We start from the raw sequence: 18,970 nt of genomic DNA, 5'->3' as shown, positions 1-18,970 counted from the left end.
AAATTATCCTAGTGTCCAAAAACTTCCCAAGAGTCCAAAAGCCTCTCCAAACAAATAAAACATAATAATTCTACATAAGAAGAATTGAACGATGAACATGCAAACACAACAAACACAGCATCTCCTGGTGGCCAAATGTAATTAGAATGAACAATCCTCTCTACCCATATTTGGATGACTTCCCCCTCTGGTTGCAGCAATCTGAATCCTAATATGATTGGTTTAACATTCCATATTGCTGGACAATGTACTATTTCATTTCTGATTAAGTCATCTGATCCAGTAAAGCTAACTTGTTTTTAGTCAGATAGCACATAGTGTGCTGTGTGCACATTATGCTTCGTAATCATCTAAGCATCCGATTACCTTGTGTGTGGAATAGTTTTAACAGGAATCCCCTCCTCTACGTAATGGTATGTGATATTTTATGTTCAAGAAAAATAAACAGAAGTTACATGCAAAACGCGGCTTATAAGCAACACATATTTACACGTAACATGTATGTCAAAGCTATGTACTTTGCTATTACTTTCTATATTTTTGTCTGTAAGTAAAACAAATAGGCTGTTGTACTCTACTTTGAAGCTTTCCAATGACATATGACACATACATTTCTGATCAGTATGAAGATTTTACAGATTACAATAATTTTACAAAAATTATTAATAACTTTGTCTGCAAATTTCAAAGCGCATGTTCCTTTTTGGTCATAATGCCTGCATGCATTGTGAAGTAGAGCTTCTAAGCTTTTAAACAATACCTATTTTGTGTTGGTCAAGACTATAGTTATTACTATTTTGATTATAATGCAATTCTCTGCGGGCATGGCGGGCCAATCCGAGTTTAAAGGGTTAATGGATTAATTTGTATTTTATGCAAATTTTCTTTTAGAAAACAGAGAGAGGAGCAGAGCACCACAGTTCAATATATCAGAGCATGTGCACTAAGCACTAAGCCCACAGCTACAACAATTTACAGGATTTTTAATGACACAGTAAGAGTGCAGGACTACAACCTGTGGCAGTAATTAATATGGGGACAATATGAAAGAAAATATGAGAACTGAGAATTACTGAAAGTTTCATTTGCTGATTTGGGCTTGACACCAATACAGGCTCTCCACACAGCTCTGTCTGACCTCTAACTAAAGAAGCTGCTGTTTATCACTGTCATCAGCAAAATGTATAAATGAAAGTCCTCATTTATTGTTATGTTGGGACAATGAAGATGCAAATCATAAATGAGTCATGATTATGATATCACCTCTACCTGTCGGAACCTCCCTTTCTTTTTCACAGGTGGTTTGCTCTGGTTTGATCCTCACTGTAAAATCAAATCTACCACACAAAGAGGGGGCTGTTAAAGATTAAATAAAGCACACATTGCCTGACTAATTAAACTTTCCATCAACCACTAAACTGATACACTTTTCTGAACTTTGCAAATAAAATCTATAAATAAGGGGTAAATAAAATTTGACCTGAAATATGTTAAAAGAAAACAAGAATCAGGTATATGGAGTACTTAATGTGTGCCGATCGGCAGGGATGAGATCTACATTTTAGAGGTCAAGGTTACCCTAAGCGACATACAGTATTACACATAACAAAGACATTCGTGCTTATAAAGGTGATCATCTGATCTGATTCAACCCACAGGGATATTAAATCCAATTGTAAATATTAAGGCCTATTGTCTAGTTTTGTAATTTGCAACATTGTCTTGTGTGTTTTTTTTCTTATGTAGTCTTGATTCAAGTTTACACATCACCTATAGCAAGCTGCATAACACAGGCTACGTTGACAGAAATAGAAGCAAACTTTGCTATGCAGCAGTAGATGACTAATTTTATGCCCTTTATCTACATTCATACATATAGTACTGTGCTAAAGTCTTAGGCACATAAGATCTTTCACAAAAACATTTATCTTAAGATGGTTATTTATATCTTCAGCTTTAGCGTGTCAACAGAAACGATACATTTTAGACTCCCAAACATTCATTTTGCAAATAGAGTAGAATGGAATAACAGGGAGCCCAGCAATAGATGGCATGAATATATACTGTATATTATTCATTGTTAGATCATATTTTAATGTAAAACCAAAATAAAAAACGTATATGTAGAAATTAACATTTCCCGAGATTATTAAATGCTGTAAAACTATTGTTCATTGCTAGTTCATGTTAACTAATGTGCTAACTAATTTTAACCAATACAACCTTTTTGTAAAGTGTTACCAAGCTGCAATATTATTGTCTTGTTTTGTAGTATCATTAAATAACAATCATGATATTGTGTGATTTAAGGACAAACCATTAAATGTCCCTAAATGGCCAGCAAACAAACCAATAAATCTCTGCCGAACTCATCTGCTGAGAGCTACACTACTTAAATTCAATGAGTTCAATTATAAAAGAAAACACTGATTTCATGTGTTAGCAACAACTTGAAAGAGCACAATAATATGGATTCTAGTGTGAGTAAAGAGTAAATAAGAAATGTAAAAGGTGATTGATTCATAATACTGTTTTTATAAATAACACTGGTGAGCTTGGCTGGAATCCTTTGTGTATCCCAGACCACTGACTGCAAGACATTTAAAGACAATCAGAATTATTACATAATCTGCTCAGGAAAACATCACATTTTTGTATAAGATGTTGACCAAAAAGATAATCAATTCAGAGATGTACACATTGGCATCACACACACATGCACGCATACGCACAATCACCATTATTCTCAAAAGTTAACAATAACTTATCAGCATCAACATTCTATTAAGATTTGTATTTATTCTGTTCTGTGTGCAGCTACAGGTCACTGCAGATTGCATATCATATCTTTCTGCACACCCAGCAACACTCATAACAATTTAAAAGCAGATGGCAACACACTCAATCCCTGTCTCTTTTATATTAAGGGCTTCTTTAGTCCCACCGACAACTGATGAACCAAAATCAACCAAAATGCCAATCCGTGTCATTCTCCTATAAGCATTTATTTTAACATTGTCACATGCTGTAATAGGACAGACAGCTGAAAACTACAACTGAGGGTCAGGCACTTAGCTACTTACAGCAATTGACAGATGATCCCTGCATTGGACGAAAGAAGAGCCGCTCTCCCAGGATGACAGACGAAAGGTCGCATACAGGAGCTTGTATCCTTCTTGACAGAGTCCTTTGCAAATGCTCAAGGTTGCCCTGTCTTACTCTCTCTTTCTATCGACTGTCCTCTGCACTGTGATCACTTTCTGAACAGAGAGAAAGAGAAAGGGTGGAGTAAGTGGAGTGGGTGGGGGAGGGAGGGACAATATGGGCAAGAGAGAGAGAATGAGAGACTCTGTGAGCCAGTACTCGGCACCTCAAATAGCAATACAGCTAAAAGCAATTTAACCACCGCCAGGTCAATATAATCAAATCAATTAAATAAAGTTATGAAGTCAAATTAATCATATTTATTGATTAATTGAAACTTATTGATTAATAATTCATTTGACACTCACATGGATGCTTGTGGGCTCTTGTAACGCTGTTGAAGAAGTTCTTTAGTAAGGACAAAACCAGAATTACGTTGTAATGCTTAATACATTTGAAAATATTATTGACCAAGGACTAAATAAAAATAATCTATATTCTGAGTAAAATAAAAATATTATTGTTTGTATAATATCATGACTGTTGTATCATGCGATATCGCCAAGGAATGTCTGAAACAAACATTCATGACTTCCTGAGACACAGAATGTGTTTCTCCTCATAATATTTTCCTCATGAGTGCAGAATTGGACTGTACAAGCTGAGTCACTCATTTGCTTGCTATAGCAATATCCTGGAAACAACACAGATCTCTGTTTTGCATTTGTTTGCAAAGGCTTTATTGAGGAGAGCTGGACTAACCACACATGGCAAATCAGACAACAGCACAGGTGTGCACAGGAGTTAGGAGCTGATCTTATGTTATATAAATTTTTACATGCCGCTCTGGAATACTCGATTATGATTGGTGAACGGTGCCATCTAGCGGTCTGATATCTCTGAGTAACAACCACACATTCTGCCATACATCTTATTTTGCATTTAATGGAAGAAAATAAAAGTCCTTCAGGAATGGAATGATATGAGGGTAAGTAAATGATGACAAAAAATATCCCATGATCTATCCAAAAATGGAAATTCTCTCATCATTTACTCATCTTCATGCCATTCCAGATGTGTATGACCTTCTTTCTTCTGCAGAACACAAACAAAGATTTTTCTAATAATATTTCAGCTATACTGTTCCATACAATACAACGTAAAAGAATGGTGTCCAGAACTTTGAACATCCAAAAAACACATAAAGGCAGCAAAACAAAATTAATACAACTTAGGGTTAAATCCATGTCTTCTGATGCGCTTTGATAATTGTAGGTGAGAAACAATATTTAAGTCCCTTTTTACTATTAATCTTACATTTCTATTTATGCATTTGGCAGACCCTTTTATCCAAAGCAACTTACAGAGCACTTATTACAGGGACAAACCCCCCGGAGCAACCTGGAGTTAAGTGCCTTGCTCAAGGACACAATGGTGGTGGGTGTGGGGATCGAACCAGTGATTACCAGTTTACCAGTTTTATGTGGTTTAGACCACTACACCACCACATCACCACTAATCTTCACTTTCACATTTTCCTTCTTTTACTTTTGAAAATTCTCATTCTTCATCCATTTCACCACCTACTGAGCAGGGGGATGAATTTATAGTAACAAAGAACTTAAATATTGATCTGTTTCTCACCGACACATATCATATCGCTTCAGTAAACATGGATGTAACCACTGGAGTTGAATGGATTACTTTTATGCTGCCTTTATGTGCTTTTTGTTACTTCAAAGTATTGGTCAACATTCACTTGCATTATATGGACCTACAGAGCTGAGATATACTTCAAAGGGTGCTTTCACACTTGGTTCGATTGCCTGGACCGAACTCGAACTTGTTTCCTCACCCCTCCCACTGCCCCCGCTGGTCTCTGTTCACATCACATTATTTGGGTCTGAAACGCAGTACGATTACATCCTCTACACATGAATGCAAGCAGCAGCTGTTTACCATTGTTACTAGGTAACAACTCGAGAAGACGTCACTGAGTTGAGAAGTATTAAAGTTTGTCTCTTTGATTTTCCACCAAAACTTTACATGCACAGAAAACACTTGCATTGATGAATGTTAGCATTTGTCTACCGCGAGCCTGCGGATGCGTTGCAAGTGATGTGAAGATGAAGAATGTGAGCTGCTCTCTGAGGGGGATTTATTTGGAGACATGCAGGTATGCAGGAAATGCATTATAGCATAATAAATGTGATCGCGAGCCTGCAAAGATGAAAATTATACATCATCACAAGTGGTAAACTTCAGCGATTTCGCACGAAGTCATATCAGCAGCGAACCGTACCAGAATTCACAAGAACGTTACCACAGACCACCTTTTCAAGCGGACCCGGGTGCGGTTCAATAAACAGCGTTCACATCACCCAACAAACCAAACTTTGACGTCATTCGAACAAGAGTGCGCACCAAAAGAACTAGTGTGAAAGCACCCTAAAAATCTTTGTTTGTATTCAGCAGGAGAATGAAAGTCATACACTTCTGGCATGGTATGATGGTGAGTAAATGATGAGAGAATTTTCATTGTTTGGTGAACTTTCCCTTTAAGCCTTGTGATTGCGTTAGAAATGCACACTCAGTCAAGGTGTGTCTGATACATGTAGTCTAGGGTTGCTGTGTGCCTTTTCATGGGGAAAAAACAGAGGAGCCTGTCCTAAACGCAGGTTAAAGTCCATTCCAAACAAAGCACACTGCATTAAGAGATTAAAAAGACCTTCAGCCGATTAATGTATGCCAGACAAAAATATTCCGTCCACTTTCATGTTATGAATTCCACTTATTATTGTTTCCTGTAGCTTGAGTATGGAGCTTTACAAAGCAAATAGTTTTTTAAACGTTGAATTCATGCCCTCTAATGCATCGAAATGTCCACAAACACCATACAATTACTGTGACGTAGCTACCAAAAATATTCCAAACACAAATAGTAAATGTATTATTGTAAGAGTGTTCAGCACTGTATGGGGAACGTGGACACCGGCACATTTAATGCATGCTGTCATACCGGAAGGCACCAGACACATGCGGTGGGTCTATTCAGTATTTAACATCATTAAATAAAATGTACGGCAGAATCAAAAAACAATAAATGTATATGGTAAAACAGTACATGACTTAACTAAACCTCATTTGGTAGTGAGGAAGTGCACTAGAGAAAGAAAAGAGTAAATAAATCTCACGCTATCCCATCCTTGTGTTAAAATCAGAATATGTGCATTTAATACCGTTAAAAATTATAATAGAAAATACACGCAAAGACTGATGGTGTTAGATGTTTGTGCCATGCATGAGTACATTTAAAAAGCCTCTAACCAAACAAAGGGAACAGTACTCTTTCTATCCAACGTTTTCGCTTTCACGGACCATCAGGCAATCAGGTCATTCTTTTGACAATTCATTTATGAACGTGTGACACTTACTTTATCTCGTTTTTCCTGTTTTGCATATGTGTCGCTAAAGTTTTCCCCGGGTAAAGTTGATGTCGGCAGTGCCTCGGGCTGTCAAGGGTCACACTGGTGAGATCTTATTTCTCGGCTGCTGTGAGTAGGCTACGCAGAATTCAGGTGTGCGCGGTCCGTTAGAGGTCGCTCCATCACTGAAGAATGCTCAGCTGTTCATCTAAGTCAGCAGTTCTCAGTTGGGCGCGCCGTTATCTCAAAAGGGGGCGTGACGTGAAAAAATTAGAACCACTTATCAAAATACCTCAGATGTGCTTGTCAAAAGATTAAGTGAGGAAGTAAAAGTTTTAGAGATTAAAAGTAGGCTGAATTCAGGTAAATTGGGCCAATTTTGCCTGAAATTGTGGCATACGTATTATTTTTTAAATTAATATATATTTTTTTGTTCAGTAAACTGTATCTTTAATGTCTTGTATGTATATAGTGACAAATACATGGTTGACAAATATGCTAAATAAAAAAATAGAAAACGTTTGAACATGGAAACATTGTTTGCAATTAGAAGGCCACCATTTTCCCCATTAAAGTGGCTAGATTGAAGCATTTCCACTCATGCCAGTAGAAATGAGAGAAGTCATTTAGACCAGTGTTTCTCAACTGGTGGGTCATGACCCAAAAATGGGTGGCTGGTCTGTTCAGATTGGGTCACAGACAGCAGAGGAAAAACAATGCCAGAGTTTTTCCTCCACTCAATTTTTCCATGCCCCAAGTGATATTTCGGGCCACTGTTGCGTTCGTAGCTTTATACACTTTAAATATGCTTATGTAATGGGAGCCAGCTGATAGATAGTTGTGCAATGTGTATAAACCTCACTCTCCTGTCATCAAGAAGTGCATTAGTGACTGAGGCAGAGGCAGTAGCCTTTACCCTCCTTGTTAGTGTACCGCCTCCCATGCTGGAGACGCCGGTTCGAGTCTGGTATGGAGCGGTTAGAACAGGAGCCTCTCAATGGTGCCGTGACCCAGATCGGAGTGAGGTTTAGGGGGGTGAGTGAAGCGGGAGCCAGATGATAGATAGCTGTGCAATGTGTATAAACCTCACTCTCCTGACCTCAAGAGGTGCACTAGCGACTGACACTAGAAGGCTGTGGCCTTTAGTCTCCTTGTTAGTGCACCCACCTGCCATGCCAGAGATGCCAGTTCGAGTCCCGTACGGAGCGGGTAGAACAGGAGCATCATACTTCTCATCTGAAAACACGATGCAATTGAAGCCTGTTTTTTTCAAGAATGTGGTGCAAGCCATCACAGAACAGCTTGTGCCAATAATCTACTCTGATCTAACTGTATCTCGCATGCGCATGCTCATCAACCGTGTCTCTCTCAATATCATGGCACAGACCACAACACTGATGTGGCCCATTTTAATTCTTGTGAGAATTAAATATTTTAAAGTGCTATGGAGGAAGTCAAGCCCTGTTAGGCAGCCCTGACATTAAAACAGTACTAACGAAGAAAGAAGACAACACTGTTTATATTCCAAAATAAAGTTATTTCAAAATGTACACATCAACACCCTTACTAAAATTAATCTCGATTTTACGATATAGTAACAGTAACTTTGGTATTTTCACAAAAATGTTATGGTTAATAATAAATTGGGTGGAATCTATTGGACCTAATTTTTATTACAACTATACCATTTTAAGTTTTTAAATGTGTATAGGCTACGTTTTTACCATGTTGGGTCACCGTTTGATGTCCAAAATAAAATCTGGGCCCCGAAGCAAAACCAGTTGAGAACCACTGATTTTGATGCTTAGCAAAGAAGAGATTGTCTGGATTTCCCAGCATTTTTGTGGTAGTTGCAATAACACCCCTTTTAACCTCATATTTAATGCTTGGATTAAAGTAATGATGGCTATATTAAACAAAACAAAAATGTGAAATTTGAATTCATATTAAGACATCTTTGGCATCATGAGCATTCAGCAAAAACAAAACTTATATAGCTTAATATATCTTCAAAGACATTGTATTCCTACTTGTACTGCTTTCATTTACATGAATTACATTGATTTGGACATGCATTTACCTGTAAGAAGCATGTCTTTTTGTCATCTTTCTCTTATAATACAGTAAGTGCTGTTTATTAAACAATGTCTAGCTTGTTGAGGCGTATCAGCGAAATCCAAACAAAAGTGTCTTTTCAGTGCAGCTATGTGGTTGCGGAAACACATGTCTGTGTATGCTGCACATGTTGAGCTATTTTGGCTCTCTTAGCTCAGCATGAAAGGCAGCCTGGGAATGTTGGCCTCTGACCTCCATTCAGACTAAGTTTTATATATATATATATATATATATATATATATATATATATATATATATATATATATATATATATATATATATATTGTCCACAAACTGAAGATGTTGTGTCAGTTGAATTTTGTTGTTACATTGTAACTATATTTACAATATGCAACTAATGGAGCAAAATACAAAATCTCCAGATAACTGTGGGTTCTTTTTATTAGTCATATACACAACAACCTAATTGTTTTATGCATTTGACACGGTTTAAATCAGAGTCATTATATATAGATCAGGATTGATCAGATAAGTATCAGTTTTGATTGTAGTATTGAACCAGGTCTTTTTTGAGGTCTTTGTTTGTTTGTCTTTGTTTTTTATATCCAAATAAATGTACATTAATCTAACTGACAGTTCTGCAGTTCTTCTTTATCTTTGGTTAAATTCCTGAATTTTGACCAGTATTTTTTACTTCTTTGTTGCAAATGTCATGCTTTCAACACAAAGCCATGGCCCAGCCACACCCTTCTCACTCCTTTCCCTCGGAACTATGTTTTTACATTGGTAAACAATAATCTGAATCACTCACTTAACTCTCACTCACTCACTCACTCACTCACTCACTCAGTCACAGCAATTAAATCCCTGCCAATTGCAAAGCCAACACTACACTGTAAAACAAATCCTGTTGTTTTTACCAAAAAAAATTGGCTGCTATGGTTGCCAGAATAATTCTGTAAAAAATACAGTTAACATGTAAACCACTTTACAGAACAACCTGTATATTTTACAGTTTAAAATGGTTGTAATTTACACGCTGGCACTGTAAAAAATAAAATAAAATTCTGTTAAATTTACAGTAAAAAAAATTCATTAACATGCCTTCGGAAACTGTAGTTTCTGTTGTTTATTTTATGAGGTATTTGGTTATCTCATAGTAACTACAGAAGAGCGCATGATGAAATGAAGTTCATTAATAGTGGCTCTTCCATAAGCAATGACCTATAAATGTATTGAGACAGTGCTCAGTATCACTCACACAAACACTAAACACCATCATGGTAACGCATGTGAGATTTAAATAATGCAGTAAACATTAACTAAATTACATCAAACATAATAACTGATATTAAATATATGATGAAACATAACTATTCCCATAAAATATAATTAAATGTAATGGGTAACGCAGGGAATTGTGGGAATGCCCAATTACTGTGTTTTACTGTAATTTTAACAATAATTTACTGTAAAAAGTACATGTACTCTCTTGTTCTTTTTACCATGAATTATACTGGAAAATCTTACTTTTTACATTTAAATAATTACATTTTTACATTCATTTTATTGTCTTTTAAAATATATTAAAACATTTTACTGTATATTTTACAGTTAATATTTGTTAATCTATTAACATTTTATTTCTGTAGCATTTTTACACTATTTTAATGTTAAAATTATAGACATTTTTTTACAGTGTAGCTTCAACATGAGTTGCTGGGCTATTTAAAACGAGTTATGGTCATTGTCTTTAAAAGCATTATTAGATCTACTACATCTACAGGTAAATCAATTTAGTCTTTTATGATCTCGGTCAGCAGTTCATATGCATAAATGCTAATACATACTTTGGATTATGTTGCAGATTCTTATTACTCTGACAAGTAATCACTAAACAAACAAATAAACTAAAGGTTAATAAAAGGAAAAAAATAATCATTGCTGGGTAGATATGAAATGTAACCTGGTATACTGATTACAAATTACACAACAAAAATTTTATCAGTAACATAATCTTTTAGATTACACATTTTATTTTTTCTAATTTGATTACTTTTGGATTACATATTGCATGTTTTGATGAAAATCAAGTTTTTAGTGCAGTAAGTAAAAGTTTGCACTACTTTCATTATACTTTATTATACATAAAATCAAATTGCTCCCTCACATTTTTTTATGAAAAAATAAAGATAAAAAGTAACTGTAATCTGATTACACACATTTAAAAAAACATAATGTAATCTAATTATAATTACTTTATTTTGTAATCTGATTACTTAATTCCATACACATGGTTGAGAATGTTATTTTTTAAAAGTATACCACTACAGATTACAGAATACATGCTGTAAAATTTAATGTTTAATGTACTCAAGGTCAGTAACATAATCTAAATACTTTGGATTACTTCTTCAGCACTGGTAGATTTTTGCAATGGTTTTTAATATAAACAAGTATTAAAGTAAGAAAATGCACTTCACTGTAAAAAAATACATTCTCTGAAAAAAGCCTAAAAATCTTAGTAGCAGTTTTGCTACTCAAGTAAACGTATCTTGTTTTAAGGATTTTTGTATATTTTATTTAGAGGACAACAACATTTAAATTCTCATTAAGTGAGTTTTGCAGTACATCTTTGCCCTAATATCAAAGGTCAAACTAAAGACAAAACATTATGCTCTAACATTAATTTTCTTCATTTAATTCATTATAAAATATATAGTGCCCGGTAACAGATTAATGTAAAGTCAAGAAATAGCATTTTAGCTTAGCATAAAGCTAAATGTTCACATGGCAATTTACACAAAGTTAAAGAAGGTGCACTCAGTAACTTTTGTCTTTGTGTCATCTTGGACTTACTCTGACGCTTAGTGGCTTGGATGCAGCATCATTTAAAATCAATAGTTTTCAGATTCAGATGCAATTGTAGACATTTAGTATGCACAGTCAGCCATGATAACTTTAATCAATAAGTGAAAGTGTCATATAACAGGACCGTTAGATTAAGCGAGTAGTATTCGGCTGGTCATGTGATTCTAACATGGCAGCCCCCATGTGCAGACCCTCTCCATGTAGAAACAGCTTTTATAATGTTATTTGTATGACTGGAGTCTTCATTTTAATGTGACAGGTCATGATTTCCTACATATATTCCAAAATTGCAATGCATGTCTTTAGGTATAAACTTTTTATGTATAAACTTTTTTTTTTTTTGTACACAAAGACATCATTTTCTGATAGTATGTGGATTCTGTTCATGGAATGATTAAGAAAATATATTATTTGTAGCTTTCTATATGATGTTAAAGGCTACATTTTCAATTTATTGAACCCTCAGAACGAAAAAACAAATTTCAATGGAGGCTTGTATAGAAGTTGATGAAGCAGATGTCGTCATAATCCCTTGTCTGAGACTAACATGACTCATGACGCAGCGCCTTCTATGTCGAAACGTCAAGGTGCGGTCGCTGAAGTGGGAATATTTCTTACAGGTAGAGATCTCAGTGCTTACATTCATAACATTTGTATGTCCATGCATCCTAATTATATTAACATTTCGAGCACACAAATCAATCAGATTTTCTATGTAATTGTATAAACGATAAAAAGTATCCATGTGTGTTTTTCCCTAACGTGCTGCTGAAGAGAGTGCTGGGGTGTGGGTTTGGGTGTGGTGCAGGGCTCGTATAGTATCGGGAGGCGGAGCTATAAAGGAGACTTTGCTCTCTGCTCAGCGCACATTGTTTAGCCTCATTTGAATGCAAGAGAAAGTGTCGCGCTCACTGGAACTCTGCGCTGAGGGGAAACTAAAACTATTGGATCACTGTCAGCAGCAGTGTTTGGAGACGAGTGTTTAAAGGTAAATACAAATATTTTTTATATATATATATATTTTTATTTAACAAGGGCGAAGGCTGCACGGTTGCGTTTTTATGCTGTCGTTGGGAGTTTTAAACTTTATCTGTTCTTTAATATGAAGTCCGTATTGCTAATACTTCTAAATCAGCCTTTAATTCGTATTCAGATCTTTTAGGAATTTCTCTTATTGTGGTGATCTGGGTTGTCGGTGTTGGTTTACCTACCTGTGCGACATTCGCTCCCACTTCCGTGTGTCGGGTTACAGCTGATACAAACTTTAAAACCATTTACTTCTCTAAACAATGGCTATTTAAGCGCAGTATAACGCAATATTTGGTTGGCTTAGAAGAACATTCACTTGTATGTAACTTAGGCGGTTGTGTTTATACACAAAGGAAAAGCGAATCGTGAATACAAAGAGACTGCTGATCTTTCCCTGTTTCGGACACAAGCAATAGCCTCCCCACATTTTTCAAATGTCACTTTAAATCGTTGACATGAATCATAAGTAATGCCCTTATGTAATTACAAATAACTAGTAGCCTACACATAAAAGTGATTTTTTTTTTTTGTTGTTTGCTATAGTTGAGTAGTTTATAGTGGCCTAGCATATTTTGTATAGTTTTGTTGGAAATGGCTGATGTTGTTGTGGACTGTTGACATATAAACACATGTGAGTGTTGCCTTACCTGTAACACCTTGCAGGTTGTCCGTTCACAGAAAGTCCTGTTGAATTTAACTTATTTGTTTACTGTGGGTCGAGACTACAATTTGTTGTGGACCATGTTGTGTTCAAAGTATAATGAATGTATGAAGCGCATGTTAACTTAACATTGTGCATCTCTTTTCTTGATTCTTTGTTGCAAACCCCAGTATTACTTTAAATAAAAAATTGTCAAGTATTTACATTGTTACTGGGTTTAATGTTGTGCATGAGACTCTAGGTGGGGTTCTGAGAACATAGTTTACAAGCTGACTCATCATCTGTGGGCTTTGATTTTAAAGAGATATGATACAATCAGATTTTTCTCACAGTTCAGTAGTTGTTGAGTGTTTCTAAATGTGCCAAAGAAATCATTTCATCAATCTGCCTCAGAGGAAATAACGTTCCTTGTGATACACCCTTTCCTGTTTGTCTGGTTAGCAAGGAAGCCAAAAGATATGTCCTATGTCAGTGATTTATCTCTTATAGAAGCAACTAAATTCTGCAAACTTTAATGACACGGACTTAGCGTGCATTACCAAGTCTTAACATTTTTGGCCAGATGTTCTTCAAAGCGAGATTTTGGACAGCATCAGCATGCCATACTGGCACGTAGAGTTTGACACAGATAATTGTAAGCAAATGCTCTCTTTTTTTGGTTGCAAAATATAATAGGGGTAGCTGAAGTACAATATGACATTCTATTTCTATATTTATATGGGTCAGTTGCAGTAGATAATGACACGGACAGGATGTGCTGTTTGCTCTTTGTGGGAGTTCCTGAGCATATTGTGATTAGTAGTGCTGTCAGGGTCGGCTGGTTCCTTTACCGACTGACTGGTGTTGTTTTAGGCTGAGATTTACTGCATGTGGGCTCACACATAGCCGTTAATCCCCCTACAGGCACAAATCCCTGATATTGTCCTACATTTGGACAGCAAGGGGGTAGCGTGATCCCCACTTCATAAATACACTTTCAGAGGGGGCAAAGGAGATTACCCATCAGCACCATTTGCTCAGAATATCTGTCAGTCTTACAGCGATTTTACAACTTTAAGATCAGTTAGCTTCTCTTTCTTTCTTTAGTTCTTTCAGTTGACAGTGTCCCAACAAAGGATGGTCCCAGCACTGACTTTAATCTACTCATTCCATATCTAGAATTCCAAATGTGCCATATGTCCTTAATGAATAGTCTATGGCATAAGATCCATAACTGTATATTAAATCTATAGTGAGAGCCCAGATGGCTCTGAGAAGTATAAAATGGTCTGATAGCTTCATAATCTGTGCAGGGTGAATCCAATTGCTTCACTTTTCTACAGATCATTTAATAAACCTGAAACAAATATCTTCCTGTAATACCCTTCCTGAACCAATGAAAATCTAAAGGCTTGTTCACTATGCCCAAACAAGCGCCCCCATACACCAAATTCCAATGGTTGTTGGGTTTTTTTAGATAAGTGTGTTAACCATGTTTGTGTTTCTTGGGGTAGGGTGAATCTATCACTACTAATTAAGTTATGTCTAAACAGATAATAATCACTTTAACTGTGTAGACATAACTGAATTAGTTTTGATAGACTGATAAACTGGCCGATATTTGGCCATTTAGCAATTTTTTAGCATTGGCCAGTAACCGTGTTCACTGGGCCGATTAACAATGTTAACTTTCCCTTGTGTCAGTTCCAAAAATAGATTTGTCAATTGGTAGTCAACACTTTCTGTTTTCAAGGGTTTTTCTTTCCAAGTTTATGCACATTTTTGTAAATATTGCATATAACTTGTCTTTCTTTTGACTTGCCATCAGCCATGCATATTGGTCGACCGCTATTAATTAGTTTAACCTATCTTGGATCTTCTTCTACACTTGTGTATTTTCCTACCTACTTACGTAGTCAGTGCTTCCGACATTTGGTCAGTTCTGCTCTCATTAAATATTAACAAAGCCCTCCTCAGGTGTCAATAAACAGCTCCAACACCTGCCCATGAATTAACACAGAGGAATCACAAAGGAAAACAGAATATCCCCATATGGAGACCCCCACCCCCTTGTCTCCTCAAATGTCATTTTCAGTATAAAACTAATCTCAAGTCCTCATATCCTATGAGGAAAAGTGTGAAAATAATTTGACAGCCCTTAACATGAATAATTGAATCAATACTTCTGTGGGCTAGTAGCTCCATAGAGGGACGATTCTTTGTTGCAATCCCCAGTATTACTTTAAATGTAAAATTGTAAATGAGCTTAAAGGAGTAGTTTGCCTAAAACGGACACACCTACAACAGACTTCTGACTTGGAAGTCTGAAGACTTGGACTTTTTCAGCATTGGGTTTGCTAGTTTCAGTCTGTTTAACAAAGCATATTGGTGAAGTTTTAGGTGCGATATCAAAATTAGTGTTATACGTGTTGTAAGGTTCTCTATCAGGACCACTGTCCCTTTGAGATACAGCCAAGGGAGCAGCTTCACACAACATGAGTCAAAAGTTGTGGGAGGGTTTGGGCAAGACAGAACATCTCAACTCCATAATTCAGCTGTACCGGGAGGTGCAGAGTAACCAGAGAGAGGTGGATAAAGGGGCTATTCAGGGAAGTGAATAATAATTCTAAAGAGGCCTCCTTTTAAATCCTATTGGTACAAAAAACATTCCCTTTGTCATTTGTAATATAGTTCTCTGTTGACCACTGTGAGTTAGTTGAACTAACTAACTACTTGCTTTTCAAGTCCAAAACCAAACATTTGTTTTAAGCATCTCTCTTGATCAGTTTTCCTGAAGCTATGCGTCTGACCTAAATATAGCACAACAGTCTGGTTCTGGAAAAAAAAATCCCATTCATTTATCCAGTAGATTAATTGATGTTCAACTATAACTTATAGGGCTGCCCCTGACCAAAGATTTTCCTAGTCTACTAGTAGTCCTTAGTTTAAGCCATTAGTCAATTAGTCAAACATTTATAATATTAATTTAATTACATATATATATTTTGGGGGGCATCAGAAAATGGTTTGAGTTCCAGGGCTGAGAAAGAATGTTATAAGTAACATTGCTAACAAGAAGATATTTGGCTCCTTTTCCCATGAATGTATTAAATAATTTTTAGGCTATTATTATTATTATTATTATCAAATTAATATTACAAATAATTTGCCTGTAGAGACACAGACACGCACTTGAACACACACTTTATTATATTAAGAACAGATGACAGAAAAGCCATCTATGCACCTGTATGACACGCATTTTTTCGGAGGCGTGCAATCTTCTGGAACACGTGCATGTTAAAGGTTCTAACTTTTTCTTTGTTTTGGTCTTCTGAATTATTATTTTTGTTTTTTTCAAGAACAGTATCGTCTATGAATGCTGCAAATGACCTCGGACATCTCCGTTCAGGAGGTGCTGTAGAAATGTATTTGATTTTAAGTTTTTAGTTTTTAAAATAAATTAATAAAAATTTCGAAGCAAAATCACTAAAGCAAGAATATTCGCTGATCCCTCAGCCTGGGCACTGCCAATGTAATTGTGTGTGTATTAGGGCTTCACGATTTGGGAAAAAAGTTATTTTGCGATTTATTGGGGTTAATATTGTGTTTTTCAATATAATAAACAAATGGTAACTTGAGCCAACTTGCTTGGTTATCAAGGTAAATTGCACAAATAGATTACTGATAATGCTGAAATGTGTATTTTTCAACTCAAACATACAAACTAACAACAACAACTATAAATGCAGTGTTTTCACATTTAAATATTTTTACAAAATTAAATATCTTTGCATTACTGCAGACGTGTTATTTTGTCAATATTACACCTAAATAAAATCGAACAATAAATAAGAACATACAAATTTTCAAGAAAATAAGATTGTCCAAACAGACAGGGACATTTAAGCAGGATGTAACATGTACTTTGTATAAACTCTTTTGAAAAGGAAACTGGATATAAAAGTGTGGTTCACTCAAACCTCTAAAATTGTTGTTGTTGGGGTGTGCGTTATATAATATAATATATACACAAACACATTTTATTGTTGTTGTAATTTGAATGTTATTTTTCACATAAGATTGGTCTTATGATGATCTCATCAATGATGCAACACGTTGCAAGTTGCAGACAGTGGGGGTGAGAGACGAGCGTCTCCTTGTTGGTGTGCGTATCAGCCGGCGGAACTTTAAATCTCGACTCCCGGTCAGATTGGGTCTCTTCCGCGACTGGTTGCTCTGACTGCACCGAGAATGACAGTTTTGGAGTTTGTGTTTATTTACGTGCCACGCTCCCATATTATATGAACTTTAATTAAGGATAAAATAAAGATATATCACAAAGCTGTGATCTGTGTTTCTATCAGACACTCGAGCTGCAGACTTTGGGGGTGAGAGACGAGCGTCTCCGTGTTAAGAGTGCGCATCAGCCGGTGGAACTTTAAATCTCTCCTGGTTTTGACTCCTGCTCAGATTGGGTCTCTTCCGCGACTGTTTGAAGCAGCTCTGACCGCACAGAGAATGACAGTTTTGGAGTTTGAGCTTATTTGCATGCCATGCTCCCGTATTATATTAACTTTAACAGTTCAATGTCGGTCTGCTCTGCATCGATCTTCACCTGATTTCCACGCTGAACACCGGAAACTCACATGACATGTCCGCACCAGAGCCATATATAGAGAGAGAGTTGCGACAACTCCATTGACTCCAATGGAACGTTTTTTTTACAGCAATGGCGGCTCGTGGAGCCTCTCAATAGTTCCCGGAAGTAGCAGCAAACACATGCCGCGCCGTAGAGATGCAGCCGAACAAACCGTTTGCGATGCACTTTTAAAAGGTGAGACGTTTAAAGAATAATATTATCTTATTCTGTATATTATCAGTACATCTAAATAAAAATAAATTGTAAATTAAAACCTTATAGTTGAGTATTACTCATTAAATTAGGAGATAAGGGATGTTATCGGATAACTAACAGATTAGGCAAGGATTGGAGCTGGATAAAGTTAGTAATGAACACCCTATTAATTGTAAAATCTGTTCTCTTGATTCAGTTTCATCCATCGTTTAAAAAAAAAAGTAAATCGTAATATATTATTACAATTTAAAATAACTGTTTTCTATTTTAATGTATTTTAAAATGTAATTTACTCCTGTGATGCCAAGCTAAATTTTCAGCCTCATTACTTTTGAACGGCAGTTTATATACGAGTATGCTTAAGTTGTTTTAGAGCTGAATATATTGCGTATATGAATAAGTATTGTAAGAATTATACATTAGATATATAATATTTATAATACATAAATAATTATATTACTATATATAGAATTGTAAACAATAAGCTTCATTTCACTAAATTTTACATTTCCGTAACTGCTGCTAATAGTTAATAGTTCATTGACCCATTGTGCGGTGCGAGCTGGAAATCACCTGTCACCAGCCTGTCTCTGTATTATCTGAAAAGTCATAAATATGACATTAGCTACCATGAGATTAGTGAAAACAATGAACATGAGGTAACATAAAAAGGCAACAGAAACCCTAGCCTGAAATAAGTTGAGGCAAATAGCGGTAGCGAACACTAATCCTCAAATATTAGCTGATTTGATCTTTAAAAAAACAACATCGCTGTAACAACATACTCATGCTACATACATATGTCGGTGTGTTACATAAATATATAAAATAAATGCATTTATTGACTACTAATTACCAGAAATCGCAGTTCTGTCACTCTACTCTAACAGTTTGAAATGCCCGCCAAAGCACGTCCTGGAACTATCT

At 35.9% G+C, this 18,970-nt stretch overlaps 1 protein-coding gene across 1 annotated transcript in view; it reads left to right on the top strand.

The window, feature by feature from the left end:
* Nucleotides 1–12,357: 12,357 nt before the first annotated feature.
* The window catches only part of LOC127625951 (junction plakoglobin-like), a 36,865-nt gene continuing 30,252 nt past the window's right edge, over nucleotides 12,358–18,970 (top strand). The window contains exon 1 of the mRNA XM_052101450.1: nucleotides 12,358–12,504. The gene's annotated coding sequence lies outside the window, so the exon portion shown is untranslated. The remainder of the gene's footprint in view (nucleotides 12,505–18,970) is intronic.

The sequence above is a fragment of the Xyrauchen texanus genome, chromosome 32 (genome assembly GCF_025860055.1).
Source record: "Xyrauchen texanus isolate HMW12.3.18 chromosome 32, RBS_HiC_50CHRs, whole genome shotgun sequence".
NCBI classification, from domain to species: Eukaryota; Metazoa; Chordata; class Actinopteri; order Cypriniformes; family Catostomidae; genus Xyrauchen; species Xyrauchen texanus.
Note: the sequence above shows the minus strand (reverse complement) of the source record. Positions and strands in the feature narration are given on the sequence as shown.